Source organism: Phoca vitulina, unplaced genomic scaffold (assembly GCF_004348235.1).
Source record: "Phoca vitulina isolate PV1807 unplaced genomic scaffold, GSC_HSeal_1.0 scaffold23, whole genome shotgun sequence".
In the NCBI taxonomy this organism is placed as follows: domain Eukaryota; kingdom Metazoa; phylum Chordata; class Mammalia; order Carnivora; family Phocidae; genus Phoca; species Phoca vitulina.
The window spans coordinates 21258406-21284909 of record NW_022589726.1 but is presented as its reverse complement, the minus strand read 5'-3'; the positions used below and the strand labels follow the sequence as shown (position 1 = coordinate 21284909).

General features: G+C 37.7%; 1 protein-coding gene and 1 non-coding gene across 3 annotated transcripts in view; one reads left to right on the top strand and one right to left on the bottom strand.

Moving 5' to 3' along the window:
* SPATS2 (spermatogenesis associated serine rich 2) overlaps positions 1 to 26504 on the top strand; it is a 139317-nt gene that overhangs the window by 30375 nt on the left and 82438 nt on the right. The window lies entirely within an intron of this gene.
* LOC116642678 lies at positions 428 to 532 on the bottom strand. Its single transcript, XR_004301368.1, has one exon. It is a non-coding gene; the product is annotated as a U6 spliceosomal RNA (small nuclear RNA).

The window sequence follows — 26504 nt, the reverse complement described above, 5'->3', positions numbered from 1 at the left end:
GAAGTCCAAATAACTAGGATCTGGAATAACTCCTTGAACATCACTATCTCTGTTTCTGTGTAGTCCCCGCATAGGGGCTTCATAGTAGCCAGAGTTCTTACATGGAGGCTTAGGGCTCCAAAAGCACTTGTTCTGAATAAGAGAGCCAGAAGGGAGGTGTATTGTCTTTTATGACCTAAATTCAGAATCAGTGTCATTTCTATTGCATTTTATTCATTAGAAGTGAGTCAGTAAGGCCAACGCATATTCAAAGGGAAGGGAATTAGACTCCACCTCTTTCTGGGAAGAGTGTCAAGAATATGCAGACATATTTCAAAGCCACTTTGGTTGTTCTTCCTGCCGCAGATTATTTACGTTCCTCCCAAGTGCAAAACACACTTACCCCTTTTCAGAGGGGTCTTTGTTTGTTTGTTTTTTTTTTAATATGGAACACTTCACGAATTTGAGAATTTGTGTGTCATCCTTGTGCGGGGACATGCTAATCTTCTCTGTATTGTTCCAATTTTAGTATATGTGCTGCCAAAGCAAGCACAGAGGGGTCTTATCTGATACATCATCATGCTCAGGCTTGAGGTCTAGGATCTTGTCATCTAAATCAGATCCAGGTGCAGGTTAGGCTATTTGGATATTGTTTCTTGCGTATAGCTCCCTGGGTACCATTACTTTCACTTTGAAGACCTGTAAGCTAAAGAGATATGTTACCTCTCCCTAGCCCACCCAGTATGCAACAGTGGACAGGCATAAGATAACCACTATGGACACTTCTGTTAAAAAATAAAGAAAAATGTAAGGAACAGAATAGTTGTTGGTCCACAGCAAATCTGAAATCCAGCCAGGCCCATATCATCACTTCTGTGATTAGGGCTCGGCTATATTGCCTGGGAACAATCCTTCATAGCTCTTGGTTTTGCCCTCTGGATTAGCTTTCCTTTTCCATAAAATGTATCCTTTGTTTGCAGCTGAGTAATTTCCTAAACCATAGGGTTTGAGCATGAAGGGGGTGTTTGTCCCAAAAACCTCTTTTCATTTTGTACTGTCTTGTTTAGTCCAGGATGACAATGTTTCTCAACATAGAATTCTCTGAATCTTTTTGAGGGGTTTACTCTGTTAGACAAAAGCCACACTTACACAGTGATATAAGCCTTTGTCTACCTTAGGCTCTGTAGAAGATGAAAAAGTTTTTCTTGACCTCTTAAGATCCCTGGCTGTGTTTGAAAATTAAATTGACAAAGATTAAAAGGATACACATTTATTTAATGTAAGTTTTATGTGACACAGGAGCCTTTATTAGTAAATGAAGACCTGAAGAAATGTTTCTTTTTTTAAGTTTTTATTTAAATTCCAGTTTAAAAAATTCCAGTTAGTTAACATACAGTGTAATATTAGTTTCAGGTGTACAATATAGTGATTCAGCACTTACACACATCACCCAGTGCTCATCACAAGTGCATTCCTTCATCTCCATCACCTATTTCCCCCATCTCCCCACCCACCTCCCCTCTGGTAACCATCAGTTTGTTTTCTGTACTTAGGATCTGTTTCTTGGTTTGCCTCTGTTTTTTTCTCCTATGCTCATTTGTTTTGTTTCTTTCTTTTTTTTTAAAGATTTTATTCATCCATTTGACAGAAAGAGCACAAGTAGGCAGAGAGGCAGGCAGAGGGAGAGGGAGAAGCAGACTCTCCACTGAGCAGGGAGCCCGATGCGGGGCTCGTTCCCAGGACCCTGGGATCATGACCCGAGCCAAAGGCAGCCGCTTAACCAACTGAGCCACCCAGGCGCCCCTTGTTTCTTAAATTCCACTGAGTGAAGTCATATGGTATTTGTCTTTCTCTGAGTGACTTATTTCACTTAGCTTAATGCTCTCTAACTCCATCCACATCATTGCAAATGGCAAGATTTCATTCCTTTTTATGGCTGAGAAATATTCCATTTTATGTATATGTGTGTGTGTGTGTGTGTGTGTGTGTGTGTGTGTGTGTACTACAACTTCTTTATCCATTCATCTATCGATAGACACTTGGGCTGTTTCCATAGTTCAGCTATTGTAGATAATGCTGCTATAAACATTGTGGTGCATATATCCCTTTGAATTAGTATTTTTGTATTCTTTTTTTTCTCTGAAATTTTATTTATGTTTTTATTTTTTTGCTTGCTTCCTAGGGCTTTATTTTTTTACTTAAATTCAATTAATTAACATATAATGTATTATTAGTTTCAGAGGTAGAGTTCAGGGATTCATCAGTCTTATATAATACCCAGTGCTCATTACAACACATGCCATCCTTAATGTCCATCACCCAGTTACCCCATCCTTCTGTCCCCCTCCCTTCCAGCAACCCTCAGTTTGTTTCCTATGATTAAGAGTCTCTTATGGTTTGTCTCCCTCTCTGATTTTGTCTTGTTTTATTTTTCCCTGTCTTCCCCTATGATCCTCTGTTTAGTTTTTTAAATTCCACATATGAGTGAGATCATATGATAATTGTCTTTTTCTGATTGACTTATTTCACTTAGCATAATACCCTCTAGTTCCATCCACGATATTTTTGTATTCTTTGGGTAAATACTTAGTGGGGCAATTGCTAGATTGTAGGGTAGTTCTGTTTTTGACTTGAAGAAATGTTTAAACCTGAGTATTTTTATGCTAGGTTTGATGAAGAGTAGGCACTTGTTGAGAAATGTGGTCAGACAAAGAGTATGAGTAAAGTATAGTAAACTGGGGGAAATTTAGCAAGGCCTGTTTGTTAGGATTCTTCTCTATGTCCCTTTGCCTTTGGAGGTAAGATTGCTCCCTTCTTCCAGGTACAGGGAGGGCACCTCTCATATGAGAGTTTTATGATCTGTTTCAGAGGAGAAGAGCAGGGGAAAGGTCAGAGTGACCTTCCTGCTTCTGCCATTTTCTCAAGCTCCTTCAGCTTAAAATACTCAATATGTCAATGTACCTTATTTTGGGGAAGCGTGTTCTGAACCCTCTCAGCTCCATTTAAGGTTTTTGTGGGACAATACCTTTAAGATTCTTAGAAGGCTTTTTTTTTTAAAAAAGATTTTATTTATTTATTCATAAGAGACAGAGAGAGAGGCAGAGGGAGAAGCAGGCCCCCCGCTGAGCAGGGAGCCCGATGCGGGACTCGATCCCAGGACTCCGGGATCACGACTTGAGCCGAAGGCAGACGCTGAACCATCTGAGCCACCCAGGCGCCCAAGGCTTTTTGTTTGAAAGGAATTATGAGGCACCATCTTAAATTAAATCTCTCTTTTTTAAAAAAGATTTTACTTACTTATTTGACAGAGAGAGACACAACGAGAGAAGGAACACAAGCAAGGGGGGTGAGAGAGGGAGAAGCAGGCTTCCCCCAGAGCAGGGAGCCCGATGTGGGGCTGGATCCCAGAACTCTGGGATCTGAAGGCAGATGCTTAATGACTGAGCCACCCAGGCGCACCAAATTAAATCTCTTTGGAGTCTACACTAGGGTCGGTCAACTATTGCCAGTGAGCTAAGATTTGTTTTTACATTTTTAAAGGGTTGTAAAAAAAAGAATGTTCAACAGAGACTGTATATGGCCCTCAAAGTCCACAATACTTAACTTTCCCTTTATAGAAAAAGTTTGCCAATCCTTGGTCTAAACAAATGTTTAATCTTTAGGCCATGAGTCCCTGACACTGCCTTGGATTTGATCTTTCTCCAGAGGGTATTTCTTAATTTTTTAAAAAAGATTTTATTTATTTATTTGTCAGAGAGAGCAAGAGAACACAAGCAGGGAGAGCAGCAGGCAGAGGGGGAAGGAGCTTGACGATGTGGGGCTCGATCCCAGGATCCCGGGATCATGACCTGAGCCGAAGGCAGACGCTTAAGCAACTGAGCCACCCAGGCACCTCTGGGCATTTCTTAATTTTTTTTTTTAATGTTTTCTTTGATTCTTTCTTTTTTTTTTAAGATTTTATTTATTTATTTGACAGCGAGAGAGGGAACACGAGCAGGGGGAATGGGAGAGGGAGAAGCAGGTTTCCTGCTGAGCAGAGAACCCGACGTGGGGCTGGATCCCAGGACCCTGGGATCATGACCTGAGCTGAAGGTAGACGGGGCATTTCTTAATCTGAGAAATGTTTGCTATATGGGAGTAAGAAACAGTTTTATTTTTGGACCTAGCAAGTCCTGACTCCTTTATATTTCCTCTATATTTTTTTAAAATTATATAATTCCTTCTTTTTCTCATCTCTCTCAACCTGTACTTTATGATAGTTAGCTGAAAAAAAATGACACTTTTGATATTCTGCCTGGAAATTTCCTTACCCATATTCATCAGTTCATTTGTTATATTTTCTATTTTCAACATTGTTTCAGGTGACAGCTTTGCTAAACTTTCCACTTATCTAATAGGATTTTCCTTTCCTTCAGCGTTCAGTAACACTTTTCTTACTTTCTTTTAAGCCAAGGATCAGCAACTTTATTCTGTCAAGGGCCAGACAGTACATATTTTAGGCTTTGTGGACCATGTGGTCACTGGCACACCTACTTAACTATGCTGTTGTAGTGAGAAGGAGCCTGCAGACAATATGTAAATGAACGGGTGTGGCTGTGTTTCAGTAAAACTATTTACCAAAGCACGTAGCAGGTTGAATTTTGCTGGTAGGTTGTAGTTTGCTGACCCCTGTTTTAAGTCTTTATTGACAGCTTCCTTGAGGCTTTTCCTAACAGTGACAGTTAAGACCCTTTCAGGCTCTCACTAACACTTTCAGCCACTTCTGACTTTCTCTTGCCATCTAATCCTGAAGCCAAACATTTATATTTTTGGAAGCAACCCTATAACCAAAATCTGCTTTGGTTTTCTACTGCTGTGTAATATACCATTGCAAACCTAGTGGCATAAAACAACAGTCCCTTTTTTTTTTTTTTAAATCTTTTATGATGATTCTGATGTTTGAACTTGGCTAGGCAGTTTCCTCTTGGGGTTTTTCATGAGGATGCAAACAGATGATAGCTGGGGCTGGAATCATTTAAAAGGCTTCCTCTCTTACACAGTGGGAGGCAGATGGTACTTGGGCCTGAAGTCATCTTCAAGGATTCCTCATTCACATATCAGGTGACTGGGCTAGGAAGACTTAACCAGCTGGCACTTCTTGGACATCTCTGTAACCCTGTGACGTCTCATCCTGTACTCTGTCCAGCATGAGGGCTTTAGGGGAGCTGGATAGCTTAGATGTGATTCCGGAGTCCAAAGTTGCCTGTCCTCAGGGAGTGCCAGGCAGAAGTTTTATCACCTTTTATGACCTAACTTCTGAGGTTACTCAGTGTCACTTCTGCTTCATTCTCTTCATGGGGAGGAGAATTAGAGTCTATGTTTGGGAGTAGGATTGAAGAATGTATGAACATGTTTTAAAACACAAAATGTTCCACACATACACCTATCAAAAAATTTTGGAAGCTAGAATATAGAAGGTTATACTTTGTTAGAGCAGCCTTTCTTTTCCCCATTCACTGCGGTAGAGGTAGGAGATCCCTCCCTTCATTTAATGTTCAAGAATGGACGTGTGCGGGTTGCCTGGGTGGCTCAGTCGGTTAAGCGTCTGCCTTTGGCTCAGGTCATGATCCCAGGGTCCTGGGATCGAGTCCCGCATCCGGCTCCCTGCTCAGCGGAGAGCCTGCTTCTCCCCCTGCCTGCCGCCCCCCTGCTTGTGCTCTCTCTCTCTGACAAATGAATAAATAAAATCTTTTTAAAAAAAAAGAATGGAGGTGTGGAAGGGACTTCACAGCAACAAACACCTCTTTTCTTTAGAGAAAGAAACAAACTCTTTTCTTCTAGAGATAGGTCCTGGAAGCTTTGGACTTGGCATTCTTTTTCCTGTTGTATGAGAGTAGGCATAATGGTGCTTCCATCCCAAAAGAGAAAACAAAAGAAACAAAGAAAAGAAAAACTATCAAACTGTAGAAAATTCTACCCTTTATAGATTTGTTTGAATCTCTGGGTAACATTTTTGTAAGGGTTAAAGAGTAGGTGTGCCTGTTTGTCATTTCCAGTTTCGTTTCAATTAGTTCAACTAGCTTTCTTAATGCTGGCAGGGATACTTCTAAGGAAAATTTGAAAAGTGGGTAGGTGATAGAAATGATTTTAAATTTGAGGACTTCAGAGCTAGTTGGAAAGCAGGTTATAAGAAACTTCGAATAGCATTAAAGAATGGTCTCCAGAACTGCTCTACTGCCTGACCCCATCTGAAAAGATTTTGCTCACCTTATATAGCGATCTGGCTCTGGAGGTAAAATATTCAAAAAAGTTGGGGTATTTTATGGTATGTGTTTATAGAGGCTATTGTGTTATTTTTTCCCCCTTTTCTCACTAGATGAAAGGAGGGTGGCAGTGAATATGTTTTGCTGTATTTATTTATGGTCAGACAGCCAATGTGAATATTGCATTTTTGTGTTCTTTCCATTATGTTTTCTTTTTCTTCCCCTTTTGCTTCTTTCTTCACCTTTCTCTCTGGATTTGTACATCATGAGAGATTCACCCAAATTCTCTGATGATCTGAAAGAAGAAGATAGCTTAGTGAATAGGAAGTTGTTATGGAATTAGCTGCCTGCCATACTCTTTCCACTTCTGGAGAACAAATGCCTGTATTTAGTCATTTACCTGTTTTATCTTTCTTGGTTTCCAGATTTATATACGTTGTTGAATTGAGGGTAGAGAGGAAAAGCTTTTATTTTAAATGATTCAGTTATTTTTTTACTTGGAACTTGAAAGATACTTTTACAAAGCTTTAATAGACTCCTCTAAACACATGCCAGTCGGTGGTGGTATAAGAACCTTCAGAAGAGTCAGGAAAGAAATTTTGGAATGAATTACATTCCCAAGAAGGAGGACAATACATACCTATCTTGAACTCCTGAAAATGTAAAGACTTCCCATTATAGTCCTTTAACTTCAGTTGCAACTTGGAAGAGGGAACATCTCCTTTTGGGATTAGCCTTCTATAACTCTCTCACTTGTTTTGTTTGTCTGCATTCCCCTTTTCTTCCTAGTTGGCACATATTACCAAATCACAGGTATCTGTTGGTTTGGAGGGAGTAGAGGTGAGGAGAAGAAAGAGTTAATTTTTCATGCTTTTAAGTCCACTAATATTACTTAACTAATTTCAACTAGATGAAAACTTACCTTTTAAAATATTTAATGCATGATACGCTGCATGCATTATGCATTCATTTTGAGAATTATAATATAGTAGCATGGATTTATGAATGACATGGACAGCAAATTATTTCCAACCTAAATTGCCCTGTTCGTTTTTGGACAAATAATTACTTGCTAGAGCAATATTTTTCTGGCATGTTATAAGCCAAGAGAGTAGTTTGGAAGGATCTGAATGAATGCTGAGTATAAAGATTTTTGGTACAAGTTGATTTTACTCTTTCTTTCCTCAGAGTGTCAGGGGATTAGTTTGATCCTACGTGAGGAAAAAAGCTGCTTTGTGAAATCCGTAATTCCATAGAGACTGCTAGTATTAGAGATATTTTTAATTTGGGTCTTAGAAAGCCAGAAGATCTGAGCGTTAATACACCTTTTCCTAATGTATTAATGAGTCCAAAACATGTTGTTGATTTAATGTTTAGCTTGGGTATTGATTTCTGGTTTTGTCTTTTTAAGCTGCATGTGTATATTTGAATCAAGTTAGTTTTTATTTGATCATTCTGTCCTTTAATGCGACACACACCAATAGAAGACAACTATTATTTTGAAAACAATAGATGTAGTTAGTATTCTTATGATTGTACAGATGTTGGCTGGCAAAAAATCTTTTGGATTAGAAAAAGCATTGTCAGATGTAGATTTTTTAGTTCAGTGTGATAATGTACCATGTATTTTACTGGTGACTGTAATTAACAGAAGTAGTTCAGACAAAAGATTCTAAGTATTTCTGAAATGATGAAGCTTCTATTTTTTAGACAGTGCTGTATTTACACTATGCATCAGGGGGAAAAGTCGAGAATGTCATTCAAATAATTTTTTTGTCAGTTATAGGGTCTTTCAAGAATGACCAATAACAATGACTGGTTCTTAGAGTCGTAAAATACCAGAACTGAGAAGCGACAAGGCATGTTTTGTCTGGCCTTCCTTAAATATACATATATGTGAGTAAAAAGGATATTTCCATTCTTCGAGCTTTTGCATTAAAATGTTCATTTTCCACGGTATCTACTACATATTGTATGAAATTCATTATTAAAGGATTAAAAATTAGGCAAATCATGATTTTCACACAAATATAAAATGCACACGTGTAAAAGATGTTATTTAACTCCTTAATTAATTGGAGAACCTGTAAGATGCTAAAAGTGGTTCAAAGAAGAATTCAAGTACCACACATATATAGGATCAAGAATGCTGAAATGGATTTACAAATTGATGCAAAACTGGCTTTATTTTACAGGGACATGAGGGAAATCATTCCTCCCTCCACTAGACAGAATTTATTTGCATGTGTATGGACAAGAATCCTTGGCATTGCTATCAGTTATCTATAACTTACAGTTATATAATAGCTCAAAGATCATGGAGGATGCAAATCTGATAGAATCAGTTATCTAGGAAAGGAGCACATTACACAATGCCTAGTTTTCCATTGAAGATACCTAGTGATCTTTTTGATCATTTCAGTCTTTTGCAGTTTGTCATAAAAGAACAAAAATAAATGGGTCTGTATTCTAGTTTTTGACAACAATTCTATGTCTGTTAGTATTAGGGCCTTACTGTTATTCCTTGTAAATAAAGTCAGTTTTCAAAATGAAAGAAAATTAAGTTATTCTTAGGTTGTCATTTTCTGATATTTTGATCAACATTAGAGTACTTCCTTAGGTTAGTGTTGAATTTTGGACTTTAAAATTGGAGGTATAATTGACATGTAACATTATATTAGTTTCAAGTGTACAACATGATTTGATATTGATATATATATACAAATGTGTATAAATATATACAAATTGTGTATAAATATATATACACACACACTGCAAAATGATCAGCACAATAAGTCTAATTACCCACTATCACCATACAAAGTAAAAAATTTCTTTTCCTGTGATGATAACTTTTAAGATTTATTCTCTTAGCAAGTTTCAAATATTTGCTACAATATTTTGACTATAGTGAAATTTGAACTATTTACAGATATTTAAATTGTAGCTTCAAGTGGTTAGGTAGCAAGTTCTATGACTACCCAGTGCCTAATATTTTGTAGATATTCAATAAATAAAGAACAGTAGTAATAATTTGAAGGGAGGTAGAACTCACCTGCCCTATTATAGCTTATTTATTTTATTTTTTATTTTTAATTTATTTTTAAAAAGATTTTATTTATTTATTTGAGTGAGAGAGAAAGAGAGATCATGAGCAGGGGGGAAGGGTAGAGGGAGAAACAGACTCCCCACTGAGCTGGGAGCCCAATGTGGGACCTGATCCCAGGACCCTGGGATCATGACCTGAGCCAAAGGCAGACGCTTAAACGACTGAGCCACCCAGGCACCCCTAGTTTTTAGTTTTTAAAAAAGATTTTATTTATTTATTTATTTGAGAGAGAGAGTGTGCACGTGCCTGAGGGGCGTGGGGAGGAGAAGCAGGGCAAGGCTCCATCCCAGGATCCTGAGATCATGACTTGAGCCAAAGGCAGACGCTTAACTGATTGAGCCACCCAGGCACCCCTCTATTATAGTTCTTAAAAGTACATATTAATTTATTGCAACTCTAGCAACTTCCCATTCTAAATACTTTTTACTTGGGTAGTTGACCCCACAGAGGGGAGAGCAAGGAGTTGGCATTATCTACTCCAAATTCATGCTAATTTAACTGGACCTTTTCAGCCTCATGACTTTTTATTCCCTTGCACATTCCTGATTTTGAAGGAGCAGTGTGGTATAGTAGAAAGAAATAGCATTTGTAGTCTCATAGGCCTGGGTTTGAATCACTACCACACCACTTACCAGCTGTTAGATCTTGGGAAACTCTCACAATCTCAAATTCTTCAATTAAATGAATAATAAATACTAAAGAGGATTACATGGAATTTATGTATAAAGGATGTAACAGTGCCTGGCACTGGTAGGCAATAAATGTTAGTTTTCTTCTCTATTCTTGTCAAGCCCTCCTGCTTTCTCTTCTGTTTCCATTACTAAAATCACTGGAGTCATTTGCTGTGACCTTCCTCATCTTCCTTCTATCTCTGTATTTCTTTTTGTCTTTTGTTTCAGAAGTTTGTTTATCTCACAAGGATGTTGTGAGGATTAAAGAAGATAATGTGTATGAAATTGTTTAGTGCATTTTCTAGAACATATTAGGCCTTAAATAGATTAATTGAATCTGAATATAAGGTTAATTTTACTTCTGATATTTTTTACTTCTACAAGTATTACCCTTCTCCCTAGTATGTGTGATTGTCTCTTCTTTCAAAAAGTATTCCCTACTTTTTGGGGAAAACCTCTTTTGCCTGGCCTTGCTAGAACTCTGGCTAATACCCTATTTCTTTCATTCTTTTATTGTCACACTTTTCAGCTGAATAGATAAGGGGTTTGGACTCCCCTTTTCCACCACTTGCTCTCACATTAAACCCCTGCATTCTGATATACCATAATTTTCTCCTGCATCTGAAATAGCACCCTCCCACTCAGGCTCCCGCAAGGCTTAAATGTAGTAGGCATTCAATGAATATTAGTTGAATAATGAGTGAAATGAGAAGCTTTAGAGTACTAACACTGAGAGCTCTCTAATACTTTCAATAATGGGTTTTAAGGAAATCTGGTAAGAAACTATTATACCTAAATTCAGTTTAGCTGGATGCCCATGTATAATGTGCATTTTATTGTTTTTCTGAGACCCCATGGTTTGTATCAGATTCAGAAAAAAATTTTAAATATTATGTTTTAGAGAAAGTTTAACTCTGTCAAAAGTTCATAAAAAAACAGTAAAATCAGCAATTCATTGAAGTAGTAATTAGTAAAAATTTACTGTGCACACACCAAAAAGACAGTTTGCAAATTGGGAGCACTCAAACCAAAACATGGAATTGAGGTTCAGAAATACATTATTATAAAGCCGCTTATATAGTATGAAGGCAATGAGTATTCTTTATAGTGATTGGTTACAATATTAGAATTTTCTCAAATGAAAGGGAATTGGTTAGTGGTTATCTCATATCAATTTTGGGGAACTATTTAAGTTTTGCTTTTGATTTACAGAGGCATAACCAAGAAATGACCCAGGTCAAATTAACCTTGCTTGTCTTGCAAAATAAGCTAAATTAAGCTTTGCTTATATGACTAACTGGTTTTGTCTGCTCAGGGAATTTTCAAGTCTGGTCTCCATTTGTGTTTGATTTTAGTAATTCCCTCCCTTTTGGTTATTCTCTCAGCAGGCTAAGAGCATGACCAACCAGTAGTGTTAGTCTCAGTTACCAGTGTTGATGTAGTCAGGCCGAAGAGTCACATATTCACTGTTTCCATTAAATCAGGCTGGAGGGCCATGTAGTCACCATCTTCATCATTTACAGTTACTGCTGATTTCATGCAGTTGCCTGATCCTTATGGATACTATTTGGTGTACGAGTGGCTGCTGACAGGCACTTGGAGAGCATGCAACACACGAGGGAGGCTTAATGTAACGACTATACAGAGAAAAATAGCCAAGGATTGAAAAATTCCCAGGAGCCAGGGTTTAACAGTGGAACAGGTCTGTGGAAGAGGTGTCACTTATTTGATGAAAAATTTTTATCGGGTATTTAAGATCCTTTACATTTTGGTTAACAATTCCTGATTTGTCAACATAGAAACAATATTTCTTACCAATTCTAGCACATGCACCTCTTTGTTGAGCAGTGAGGGCGTCAAGGACTATCCTGTTTTGGAGAACCACTGGAGATAAACCATTTATTTCAGATTGTACTGCTTAAAGTAGTTAGGGTATTGTTAAAGCTTTTTAAAAAATAGTTGCAGAAATACTAAAAAGTGATTTTTCTAATTCATTAACTCTCAATTGAGGAAAAAATATTCTGACAAACATGAAAACCAGAGCTTTTTTGAATAATAGGATTCAAAAGTACATGGGAAGCTCACTTATGAGGAGTTACTTTATATATACCAATAATCCTAAGTTTATAATCTGGCTAGCTTTCAAGGAGTCATAGTTAGTCATTTGGGATATAAAATATGCTATACCACACCATCCAGACCATTTGGGTGAGAAACCTTTGTATATTGTGTTATTACCACAGAGGGTGAATTACTCAGTATTATTAAGAGAGAGAATTAGGGTGGCTCCCGTGACCCACCAGGGGCAACGTGGACATCATGGTTATTCTTTGTCAGGCATCAGTGTATTCCCATCTTGAATAGCTGTGGCTTAAATTTAGATAGGAACAAAAAATATTCCTATGGATTTGGCTTAGCAGTCCATGTATCATGTTTTTGTTGATAAAGGATTGATTTCCTATCCAGTGGTGCCTTAAATATTGGTTTATCCAGTAGGTGAAACTGTTACTTTATATAATGGGGTTTTGGAGGCATTCCATTTGCCTACAGATTTTTTCATTGAACCAGTGTACAGCTTCAGTAATTTCTTTGATGAAATAATTAAAGGTATCAAAAAAAAAAAAGGAAATAATTAAAGGTATCATCATTCTCTAATTTTAAATCTGGTCATTATACTTAGGACTCTAGTCCCCTTCATTTGAGTCAAACCAAAGGGTTTGATTACAGAGTGAGTCTGGAACATGTCCCAAATCCAGTACCATTAAGGTTCTCTATGCATAGGAACAGGTTACCAGTAATGAAGTTTACAGTGGTTACAATGAAGAAGCCAGGCTTTGGCTTCTAAGTCTTCTTCCCAGTGTCAGATTAATGGCCATAAGTATTAGTTGAATGGCCAAGTGAAGGATATCAGACCTTTTCATAAAGCCATTTCCTGAATTAGTCTAATTCAGGCGTGTATAGAAGCTGGTTCTAATATTAATTGGGAGTCTTCCCGACCATTTATTTATTCATTCATTCTTTCATTTATTTAAAGATTTTATTTATTAGAAGGTGAGAGAGAGCACGAGAATGGGGCAAGGGGCAGAAAGAGCAGACTTCTCCCTGAGCAGGGAGCCCAAAGCGGGGCTTGATCCCTGAGATCATGACTGAGCCAAAGGCAGATGTTTAACTGACTAGCCCCCCAGGCACCCCCTTCCTGAGCATTTAAGTGGCTGCATAATCAGTGATCATTTTGATTCTTAAAAGAAAGTATTTGTTGGATGGTGGACTTTAGTAGGTGTTTAGTGTGGGTGGGGAAAATTTCCAACACAAAGAGAAACTTAAGTTTAAACATTTTGAGTGAATTTGCAAGGTAGTAATACACAACAGTTGTTGTATATTAAGTCCTAGAAATAAATGAGAATTCTGCCGAATCTTGTTCTGTGATCTTGGGCAGAGGCTTTCTAATGCCATGCTGTTGTTTGCTTCAGGGGAAGACTTTCTCCTGGAAATCCTTCATTTTTAGTCAGCTGTAGGCTGACAAGTTCAAGAGTTGTGGGAACTCTATTTAATTGAGCGTCGTGGACGCATGTTCAATACCCTGTAATTTAACTGCTATTTGAGAAGTTAAGGGCCCTGGTTGGGCCTTTCCATTGAGATTCAGTTGTTGTTTTTCATTGATGTCTCTTCCAAAAACACCCATCTCCGGGTTCCAGAGTGTGGAGGTACAAAGTCTTCATCGGGTAGAGGGTCTCTAAAAGCTTCCTTGACCTATTGAAAATAAGCTTTTGAATATTGTATTAGTGCTTTACAGTTTTGGGTCATATTAGAATGTGCATGGGGTCCTGTCATCAAGAGCATGGGTCATCCAGTGATGATTTTATAAGGTATCCATTTGGTTTCCCCAAAAGGCATTGACCTTACAGTCATAACGGCTAAGCGTAATACTTTAGGCCATGGTAATCCTGCGGTTTCAGTCAGTTTTACCAGTTTGCATTTCAGAATACCATTGGTATGTTCAGCTTTCCCTGAAGACTGAGGATGGTATGGACAATGATAGTGCCGCAATGTCTGAATAACCTTGTTTAACTGTTTTATAATTTATTCAGTGGAGTGAGTGCCTTGATCACTTGAAAGTTTGCTTAGAATTCCCCATAGTGGGAAAACATTTTCTTTTTCTTTATTTTTAACATATATATTTTTTAAGATTTTATTTATTTATTAATATATTTTTTTTAGGTTTTATTTATTTGAGAGAGAGAGCACAAGCAGGGGGAGCAGCAGGCAGAGGGAGAGGGAGAAGCAGGCTCCCTGCTGAGGTCATGAGCTGAGCTGAAGGCAGAGGCTTAGCCAGCTGAGCCACCCAGGCACCCCTCTTTTTCTTTTTCTTTTTCTTTTTTTTTTTAAGACTTACTTATTTATTTGAGACAGAGAGACAGAGAGCATGCCTACGCATGAGTGGGGGGAGGGGCAGAGGAAGAGGGAGAGAATCTCAGGCAGACTCCTTGCTGAGGGCAAAACCCAACACAGGGCTCCATCTCACTACCCTGAGATCATGACCTGATCCGAAATCAAGAGTTGGAAGCTTAACCAACTGAGCTACCCAGGCGCTCCTGGGGAAACATTTTCTAATGACTTCTTTACTCCAGTAGCAGCATCAGCTTTCTGACAGGGGATGACTTCAATCCATCTAGAAAATAGATATAACAGGTACATGTTGATAACCCATAGAAAGAGACAATTCAGTGAAGTCCAACTGTAAATGTTCTAATGGTCTGGATGGTGGGGGAGCAACCCCCAAAGCTACTTTAGTAGTTTTACTTGGGTTATATGATTAACAGGTTAAGCGCTGATTATAAACCTGTTGTGCCAATTTAGAACAATCACACCACGGATATTTTTTTATAATTTGGGTCATTTTGTCAATTCTGTGGTGGGTAGTCAGGTGCAGTGCTCATAAGAGTGGTAGTTTGAGAAATTCAGGAAGCACCAAACAGCCATTTGGGCCTTCCAGGGTTCTCTCTTTTTTTTTTTTTTCATGAAACTCTCATCCTTTATGGTACCATTTTTATTTTCTATTATCTGACGCAATTTTCTGTCTGTTACACAAGTTGTCATAAGTAATGTGATTTGGATCTATCTTAGAAAGCTTATTTAAATTACAGAGTTTTGCTACATGAGGAATTTTTTGAATTAACAGCCTTAGCATGAAAGTTAATCATAACATTTCCATGATATTCAGAGTGTGATTGTTGGGTCTGAGCCTCAGTTTTGATAATAGCAATTTGTAAAGGCAGTAACAGTGCAGAGAGGAAATCAGCAATGTGAGGTCCATTTTTTATAGGTGTATCATTTGATGTTAAAAATCCTCTGTTTTCATGATATGAGGAATTTGAGAAACAAACAGAGGATCATAGGGAAGGAGGGAAAAATGAAACAAGACAAAACCAGAGAGGGAGACAAACCATAAGAGACTCTTAATCTCAGGAAACAAACTGAGGGTTGCTGGAGTGGAGGGGGGTGGGAGGGATGGGGTGGCTGGGTGATAGACATTGGAGAAGGTATGTGCTATGGTGAGCGCTGTGAATTGTGTAAGACTGATGAATCACAGGGGCGCCTGGGTGACTCAGTCGGTTAAGCGACTGCCTTCAGCTCAGGTCATGATCCCAGGGTCCTGGGATCGAGCCCCGCATTGGGCTCCCCGCTCGGCGGGAAGCCTGCTTCTCCCTCTCCCACTCCCCCTGCTTGTGTTCCTGCTCTATCTCTCTCTCTGTCAAATAAATAAATAAAAATCTTAAAAAAAAAAAAAAGACTGATGAATCACAGACCTGTACCCCTGAAACAAATAATACATTATATGTTAATAATTAATAAAAAATAAATTCCTCTGTTTTCAAAGCATGCTAAAGTCATGGACCACTCCAAAAGCATACCTACTGTCATTGTAAATATTTGCAGTTTTTTTTTTTGCTAACTTACATGCTCAAATGAGGACAAATAATTCTGCAGGTTGGGCTGAGTTAAACTGAGGAAGGACTCCTCTTTCTGGTAATTCATATTGAGTAGTTGCAGTATATCCAGCTTGATACTTCTCTTCAGAATTTTTTGGCATAAGAGCCATCAACATAGAGTACTAAATCTGGATTGGCTAATGGAGTTTCTTATAAATTTGATCTAGGACTCAGATTTTGAGAAACCAGTTCAATGCAATTATTAGTTTCTTCTTTATTAGGTAAGGGTAGAAGGGTAGCAGGATTTAAGGAGTTGCAGTGAAGAAGGCACAAATGAGAGGGACACAGGAATAGAATCTTATAACATGTTAGTCTACTAGCTAAGAAATGCTGAGTTTGCTCAGTTAAATTTTGTATATCGTGAGGAACTTGCAGATTTAAAATATTTCTTTGATCAAGTTCTGAAGAGGATTCTATAATTTTAGCAGCTGCAGCAACTGCCTGTGAACGATTTGGATATGCCCTGGCTACTGGGTCCAGTTGTAAACTCTGAGCTACTGGTCTGTTTTTTCTTCCATGTTCTTGTGTAAGGACTCCCAGTGTCAGCATTCGTGAACAATGTAAAAGGTTTGGTATAGTTAGGGAAGCCAATACAGGCTTGTAAGGGCTTCCTCATATTTTGTTTCCTAAGGAAGTTGTTCCTGTATTACTTTTAGTTCATAGAGTGGAGAGCCGAATAAGGAAAAATTATCCTGCAAGTCCAAGGAGGCCTCTGAGTAGTCTCTTAGTCATAGGTCTGGAGTGATTTTGGATGGTACTTACTCTTTCTGGAAACAGAAAGATTCCTTTTTATAATAAATCATGACCAAGGTAATGTACCTTTTCTTGTGAAAACTGAAGTTTATCTCAAGAGGCTGTATGGCCCTTATAAGCTAGCTGTTGCAGTAGATATTTTGAGTCAATTTCAGTTCTCTCTGGATGAAGAGCAAAGAAGTAAATCATCTACATACTGAATCAGGGTAGAATTTCTTGGAAATTGTAGTGTACTTAAATCCTAGAACTCATGAGAAATGTGAAGGGGCCTCAGTGATTCCTTGATGCATAACAGTCTTACTATTGTTGATTTTTCCAAACAAATATTGACTTTCCTTATCTACTGGGATGCTGAAGAAGGCAGGACATAGATTGCAACTATAAACCATTCAGAATCGGTTGAAATGTTGACAATAGAGTGTTTGGTTGGGTACTACAGGAAGCCTTGGAATAACAGTTTTATTTATAACACTAAGATCTTGTACAGATCTCCATCCTTGGCCCTGGGGCTTTTTTATGGGTAGGATAGTGTTGGAAAGAACTGGTGCAAGGGAATAATTAGTCTTTGATTTATTTATTTTTTTTTAATTTTTACTTTTTATTAGTCCTTGATTTATTAAATCATCTGTTATGAGGATGAGCCCTTGTAAGGCTTAGGGTTTTAAAGGATATTGGGGGCAATTTTGGAAGAATTTTCAAAGGATCAACCTGAATTTTAATAGGGAAAGCACTCTTAATTTTTCCTGGATCTGTGGAAGAAGAGGCCCATAGGGTGTTCAGGGGTTCAGAGAGGTCTACAATACTTGCTTCATCATGGAGTTTGTTAGCTTCTTCAGGACAATTAATTTGAGCTTATAGAACACATAATGTTTTGGGGTCTGGTGAGTCTGGAAATTCTAAGGTTATTTTTCCTGAGACAAAATATATTTGGTCTCCTAATTTAGAAAGTAGATCTCTTCCCAGGAGACTTAGAGGGGCACTGTCACATAAGAAAAAGGGATGATGTTCAGAGAAGGGGCCAAGGGTAAAGTTGTGGGCTCTGAGAAAAGAACCCTTTGAACTTGATTGGACAGTGCCACCGCTGAAACATTTTTATTACTTTCAGGAAGTTCCTGATGTATCATGGTGGAGTTTGAAGTGGAAGGAGTCTCCTGGCACAGTACAGTTTTCTCCATTTATTTCAGATTTCATTTCACCCTGATGATTCATAGGAATTACTGGGAGTAGCTTACTCAAGATTATTATCTTGAGGATTTGAAGGTTGATTGTTCTCTTTTCTTGGATAATTAGGTTGTTTGAGGGGACAGTCCCTTTATCAATGTACTTTCTGTTTACAGTATTGACAAGTATGCTTGTTAACAGGGGCAAAACTTATTCTAAAGTTAGTTCTATAGTTGTAATTGTAGGGCCATGAGTTTATTTGCTTGATAACCCTTTTTCTGTTTTAAAATTCTTTCAAAATGCTCAGCAGAATGTTGGAGCTCAGGAAGGAGAGAAATCTTCCATTCTAATTTATGTTTCTTTAATAAATCATTAAGCTCAGGGCGAAGCCCATTAACAAAAAGAGCAGACAAGGTGATGTTAGCTTCAGAGTCCCTAAGACCAGGATGCTGTCTAAATATTTCTTCTAAGTGAATTCAGAAGTCTGCAACTGATTTATTTTCTATTTACAGGAGTGTATTAAGGCTCAATCCATTCTCACAGTAAAACCCTGGGTACAGCTTCAAGGAGCAATTGACCTACTTTTCTCTCTCTTTTTATTCCATCTTTTCAGGCATACTTGGTAGGGTCTTCAAAGTCATCTTTTTTTTTTTTTTTTTTTTTAATGGTCCTCAAAGTCTTCAGAAGGGTCTTTCCAGTCTGCTGCATGGAACCACCTTTAGGTGTCTCCTGGACTCGGCACCGTGTGAACAAATTGGTACAAATCCAGGAGCCCAGGTCATGACCCCCAAGAAGTATCTTAAATTCTTCTGTAAATTTAGTTTGATTCTTCTTTGGGTCTGGAAAATTGTTTATAATGGTTTAGAGCTCAGCTTCAAACCAGGGTTTAAATTCTGCTGTGAATGGGACCCCTGGTTCATGGTAAGATCTTACTCTCAAGGGCATTAGGAGCCTAGGAGGTTCGAGGGAAAGGGTAAAAGATCAAATAGATTGTTAGAATCAGGATAGGCACAGAGGGGTTATTTTCAGGGTCATTCAGGTCTTTAGACTCAGGGCTTTAGTCATAAGTTTTTCACTATCTTATTGTAATGAATCTTTTCGAGAGGCTATTTTGAGTCATTCTTCCTTCTCAAGTCCTCTGTAAACCAATCAAAGAATGCATTCCATTGTTTTTGGGAGATTTGGGATCCTCTTTTTTAATGGGTACCCCTAAGATGGATGATCTTTTTTTTTTAATGGTAGGCTCCCCAAAATGGCCATTACAATTCGAAATTATCCTTTGTAAAGTCCCAGTTTTTTCAGAAAGGCTCAAGACTCTGTTATAGTGGGAATACATATAAGAGGTAGGAGTTTTTTAAGGGAGGAGAAAAAGAGAAAAAGAGGATTTAGACTAGTTGGAACCCATCTCTGCCTTTAGGCTATCTGAAACAAATAATCTATAGGAGTCTGGTAATTTTATCATTGCCTAAAACCCAAGGAATCATGCGCTTTTCGTCTTACAGACAGGAGGGTAGCTTACCAAGAAGTTTCAAGAAAGACAGAAAGCAAATGTGCACGAAAAAGTTGGGAGAGCTCAGAACTCAGAGTGGAGCTCAAATCCTAGAGAGACTTAACCAAGAACTCTGTAGTCTGAGAGAAATCAGTAAGTGCGCAGTGCTCTGTGGGTATTGCCATGGGGTTTGCTCACCAGCCTCAGGACAGGGGATCGTTGGCTAAAGATCCCACTTCTGACACCATTAACTGTCAAAAAAGTTCATTTAAAAAAAAAAACAATAAAAGCAACAAATCACTGAAGTAGCAATTAGTAAAAGTTTATTGTGCACGTACTAAAAAGACAATTTGCAAACTGGGAGCACTCAGATCAGAACATGGAATGAGGCTCAGAGGCATATTGTTATAAAACAGCTTATATAGTGTGAAGGCAGGGAATGTTTATTCTTTACAGTGATTTGTTACAATATTAGAATTTTCTTAAAGGGATTTGATTAGTGGCTACCTTATATCAATTTTGGGTAAGAGTTTAAGTTTTGCTTATGATTTCCAGAGGCATAACCAAGAAGTGATCCAGGTTAAGTTAACCTTGCTTGTCTTAAAAAAAAAAAAATTAAGGTCTGCTTATATGACTGACTAGTTTTGTCTGCTCAGGGAATTTTCAAGTCTGATCTTCGTTTGTGTTTTAACAACTCTCAAGGCAAATTTTAGCAAAAGCATCTTTTCTATTTTTCCTGTTGAGAGAACACAGACCACTGTTTTTCCAGTTCTGTGATACTCAGACCTTGGTTCTTGAGCTCTAGGTGGTCCTTTCAGCACCCATCTTCTTCTAAGACCTCTATTGTATTAACCAGACTATGCTGGGATAGGGTTACCCTTTTGGTTAATGATAATAACCAATATATTTTTTATTTATATATAAAATATATATATTTTATTTTATGCTGTGTTCTCCTCTAGGATTTATATATATTTAAAAATAACCAATAATGATAATATGGCACCAGAGGCATTTTTTTTCCCATAGGATTATTGTTTATATTTTAATTTTAATTTTATTTTGTTTAAAACCAATTAATTAACATATAGTGTATTAGTACTTTCAGAGGTAGAGTTCAGTGATTCATTTTGTTCAGTTGCATGTAACACCCAGTGTTCATTACATCAAGTCCCCTCCTTAATGCCCATCACCCAATTATCCCTTCCCCCTACCAACCTCCTCTCCAGTAACCCGCAGTTTATTTTCTAGAGTTCAGCATCTCTTATAGTTCACTTCTCTCTCAATTTTCATCTTATTTTATTTTTCCTTCCCTTCCCCTATGTTCATCTGTTTTGTTTCTTAAATTACACGTATGAGTGAAATCGTATGGTATTTGTCTTTCTCTGACTTGTTTCGCTTAACATAATACCCTCTAGTTCCATCCACGTGGTTGCCAATGGCAAGATTTCATTCTTTTTGATGGCTGAGTAATATTCTACTTTACACACACACACACACACACACACACACACACACACATAAACACATATAACCACATCTTCTTTATCTCTTCATCTGTTGATAGACATCTGGGCTCTTTCCTTATTTTGACTGTTGTGAACATTGCTGCTGTAAACTTTGGGGTGCACGTGCCCCTTTGAATCACTATGTTTGCATTCTTTGGATAAATACCTAGTAATGCAATTGCTGGGTCATAGGGTAGATCTATTTTTAACTTTTTGAGGAACCTCCATACTGTTTTTCAGAGTGGCTGCACCAGTTTGCATTCCCACCAAGAGAGTAAGAGGGTTCCCCTTTTCTCCACATCCTTGCCAACATCTGTCATTTCCTGAGTTTTTTATTTTTAGCCATCCTGACTGGTGTGAGATGATATATCATTGTGGTTTTGATTTGTATTTCCCTGATGCTGAGGATGTTGAGCATTTTTTCATGTGTCTCTTGGCCATTTGGTTGTCTTCTTTGGAAAAGTGTCTGTTCATGTCTTCTGCCCATTTCTTGACTGGATTATTTGTTTTTTGGGTGTTGAGTTTGATAAGTTCTTTATAGATTTTGTTACTAGTCCTTTATCTGATAAGACATTTGAAAATATCTTCTCCCATTCCGTAGTTGCCTTTTAGTTTTGTTGACTATTTCCTTTGCTGTGCAAAAGCTTTTTATCTTGATGAAGTCCCAATAGTTCATTTTTGCTTTTGTTTCTCTTGCCTTTGGAGACATGTCTAGCAAGATGTTGCTGCAGCCAAGGTGAAAGAGTTTGCTGCCTGTGTTCTCCTCTAGGATTTTGATGGATTCCTGTCTCACATTTAAGGTTTTTTGTCCATTTTGAGTTAATTTTTGTGTATGGTGAAAGAAAGTGGTCCAGTTTCATTCTTCTGCTTGTGGCTGTCCAATTTTCCCAACACCATTTGTTGAAAATAGTGTCTTTTTTCCATTGGATATTCTTTCCTGCTTTGTTGAAGATTAGTTGACCATAGAGTTGAGGGTCCATTTCTGGGTTTTCTATTCTGTTCCATTGATCTATGTGTCTGTTTTTGTGCCAGTACCATAGTGTTTTGATGATTGCAGCTTTGTAGTAGAGCTTGAAGTCCGGAATTGTGATGCCTCCAGGTTTGGTTTTCTTTTTCAACGTTCCTTTGGCAACTCGGGGTCTTTTCTGGTTCTATACAAATTTTAGAATTGTTTGTTCCAGCCCTATGAAAAATGCTGGTGGTATTTTGATAGAGATTGCCTTGAATGTGTAGATTGCTTTGGGTAGCATAGACATTTTCACAATATTTGTTCTTCCAATCCATGAGCATGGAATGTTTTTCCATCTCTTTGTGTCTTCCTTCATTTCTTTCATAAGTGTTCTGTAGTTTTTAGAGTACAAATCCTTCACCTCTTTGGTTAGGTTCATTCCTAGGTATCTTACGGTTTTTGGTGCAGTTATAAATGGGATCGATTCCTTGATGTCTCTTTCTTCTGCCTCGTTAGTGTATAGAAATGCAACTGACTTCTGTGCATTGATTTTATATCCTGCGACTTTGCTGATCTCCTGTATCAGTTCTAGCAATTTTGGGGTGGAGTCTTTTGGGTTTTCTACCTAGAGTACCATGTTGTCTGGGAAGAGTGAGAGTTTGACTTCTTTGCTGATTCGGATGCCTTTTATTTCTTTTTGTTGTCTGATTGCTGAGGCTAGGACTTAAGTGTACTATGTTGAATACCAGTGGTGAGCGTGGACATCTCTGTGGTGTTCCTGACCTTAGGGGAAAAGCTCTCAGTTTTTCCCCATTGAGGATGATACTTGCTGTGGTTTTTCCTATATGAGGTATGTTCCTTCTATCCCTACACACACAGAGTTTTTATCAAGAAAGGATGCTGTAAAAAAAAGAAAAGAAAAGAAAGGATGCTGTAGAGGCACCTGGGCGGCTCAGTCGGTTAAGCATCTGCCTTCGGCTCAGGTCATGATCCCCAGGGTCCTGGGATCGAGCCCCACGCCAGGCTCTCTGCTCAGCAGGGAGTCTGCTTCTCCATCTCCCTCTGCCTGCCACTCCACCTGCTTGTGCTCTCTCTCTCTGTCAGATAAATAAGTAAAATATTAAAAAGAAGAAGAAAGGATGCTGTCCTTTGTCAAACGCTTTTTCTGCATGTTTTGAGAGGACCATATGGTTCTTGTCCCTTGTCCTTTCTTTTACTAATGTGGTTTATCACATTGATTAATTTGCGGATGTTGAACCACTCTTGCAGCCCAGGAATAAATCCCACTTAGTTGTGGTGAATAATCTTTTTAATGTACTGTTGGATCCTTTTAGTTAGTAACTTGGTGAGAATTTTTGCATCCATGTTTATAAGGGATATTGGTCTGTAATTCTCCTTTTTGGTGGGGTCCTTGTCTGGTTTTGGGATCAAGGTAATGCTGGCCTTATAGAATGAGTTTGGAAGTTTTTCTTCCATTTCTATTTTTTGAAACAGTTTCAGAAGAATAGGTATTCATTCTTCTTTAAATGTTTGGTAGAATTCTGCTGGTAGGCCATCTGGTCCTGGACTCTTTGTTTGTTGAGAGATTTTTTATTACTGATTCAATTTCTTTGCTGGTTATGGATCTGTTCAGGTTTTCTATTTCTTCCTGTTTCAGTTTTGGTAGTTCATATGTTTCTAGGTATGCATTCATTTCTTCCAGATTGCCTAATTTGTTGGCATATAATTGCTCATAATATTCTCTTATAATTGTTTGTATTTGGTGTTGGTTGTGATCTCACCTCTTTCATTCATGATTTTATTTATTTGGGTTCTTTCTCTTTTCCTTTTGATAAATCTGGCTAGGGGTTTATCAATCTTATTAATGCTTTCAAAGAACCACCTCTTAGTTTCATTGATCTGTTCTACCATTTTTTTAAAATTTCTGTATCATTGATTTCTGCTCTAATCTTTACTATTTCTCTTCTGTTGGATTTAGGCTCTTAAAAATAAAATCTTAAAAAAAATTTTGTTACCTGAATTTTCAAATGTATTGACATGAGGTTTTGTGTATTTTTGTCTTACATTTTTAATGTCTATGAGATCTATACTGATTCTTTTTTAAAATTCATCATATTGGTATTTGTGCTTTAGTTTTTGTCCTTGACCAGTATTTTGGAGGTTTTTTGCTGGGTCAATAAATCATTTTTTTTCTCATAATTTTTTTCTTATTGCATTAAAATTTCAAAATTATGGTAACATACACATAACATAAAATTGACCATCTTAACCATTTTAAAATGTACAGTTCAGTGGCATTAAGTACATTCACGCTGTTGTGCAAACATCACCACTGTCCGTCTCCAGAACTTTTTCATCCTCCCAAACTGAAACTTTGTACCCATTAAACACTAAACAACCATTCCACTAACCCCACGGCCCTGGAAACTATCATTCTACTTTTTCTCTATGAATTTGACTAGTCTAAGTATTTTATATATGTAGAATCACATAGCGTTTATCTTTTTGTGATCGACTTACTTCACTTACTGTAATGCCCTCAAGGTTCATTCATGTTGTAGCATGTGTCAAATTTCCTTCCTTTTTAAGGCTGATAATAGTCCATCTTTCATAATTTTTTATTTCAAGTATGAGCATATAGTAATTCATGTTAAATACTTATTAATTGGTCAGTTAATATATTTTTTAAGTTAGCAAGGGTATTAGAAATCACTTTTTCTATATGCATGGAATCTCCTTTTATGGATTAGAATCAGTGAATAAAGTTGCCCTTAATTGCCTTGTTTTGTTTTTGCCTAATAGCTGCCTCCATTCCCTTGAGCTACTTGCACATCTGTGCTTTGGGGAGATGGGAAGAATGGAGTTTCCATGTGTCGGGGGTTGGGGGGGTGGGGGGTGGGGATGAAATGATCAGTATTGTTTAAAACCATTACTGAAGAATTTATACAGCTGAGGATAATTTGGCTTGATTGAGTTTGGGTTACAGCCACCTGCATGAGGAGGAGAGTACAGACAACTCTAACCACCCAGCTAGCAGTGAAATGGGAAGAGATAAACATATATGTATTCCTACTCTACTCCTTTCGAGTCCCCTCTACTCCCACACTTACAGCTGCCACTGATGACTAATGTTAAGCAATTTGGAGGGTCCTGTGTCTTTTAATAGTAGTAAAGAGGAGTTGTGGTATCACATGGTCTCTGATTTTCCACTTAAAATGTATTTTAAATTTCCAGAAATTTGGGGTGCCTGGCAGTTGGAAGAGCATGCAGCTCTTGATCTTAGGGTCATGAGTTTGAGCCCCACATTGGATGTAGAGATTACTTAAGTAAATAAGCTTAAAATAAAATAAATTTCCAGAAATTCTATTTTGTTCTAATACCCAATTCTATGTTGTTCCAAATTGAGGTTTTAATTTTTTTAAAAAAGAATTCACTTGTTTGTCTAAATGAAAAGCTCATTTTCCAAAATAAAATTTATGGTGATCAGGCCTTATGGTTATGGGAGAGTTTTTAGGTTAGAGTGGCATATTGATTAGAAAGTTAGTGCCAATGAGTAGACATTTGTTAAGAAAACAGACTTATGGAGAGGTCTTACATTCACTTTTTTGACCTGAGGATATCATTTTTGTTTTTTGTTTTTTTTTAAACTATTTTTTTTTTTTAAAGATTTTATTTATTTATTTGACAGAGAGAGGCACAGCGAGAGAGGGAACACAAGCTGGGGGAATGGGAGAGGGAGAAGCAGGCTTCCCGCGGAGCAGGGAGCCCGATGCGGGGCTCGATCCCAGGACCCTGGGATCATGACCTGAGCCAAAGGCAGACGCCAAACGCCTGAGCCACCCAGGTGCCCCATCAGTTTTGTTTTTAATTATTTTTTAGAATATATCAGTATATTATTTTGGGTCTCCTTTTTCATATTCATATATAAAGCTAATGCGAGTGATATTTATTGGTAAACTGATGACATTTTGGAAGAGGTTACTTTCTTGCAACCAAAACCCTTTAAATATCAGAAAAAAGTTTTTATTTGGAACTTCCCATTTTCTTGTTTTTGGTTGGTTATCATTATGCAGGTCTAGAGAGTTAGTGTTTGTAGGTTCTTATTGACACATTTCTTTTTTCTTTTTCTTTTTTTAGATTTTATTTGTTTACTTTTAGAGAGAGCACGCAAATGGGGAAAAGAGCAGAGGGAGAGGTAGAGAGAGAATCCCAAGTGGACTCCACGCTGAGTGGAGAGCTAGAATCGGGGCTTGATCCCATGACCCTGAGATCATGACTTGAGCTGAAACGAAGAGTTGACTGCTTAACCAACTGTGCCACCCAGGTGCCCCTTGACACATTTCTTGAATCTGTTGATTGGGTTCCTGAGTTGGAATAAATATTTAGATTCAACTGAGGGTTTTCAGCTTTGATTTAATTTAATTTACTGGAAAGGGGTCATTAAAAAAAGGTATTAAAAATTTTCAGAGATATGTTTATACAGTTACAGTGTCAAAATATTAAAAAATTTGAAAACTTAGTTTCCTATTTCTTTGTTTCCATTCCTCAATGGATCATCACTGTTGCAAGTTTCTTTTTATCCTTTCAGATCTATAATATTTATGTATATGCAATACAGTATAAATATAGTCTTATCCATCACATTCCTTTAAC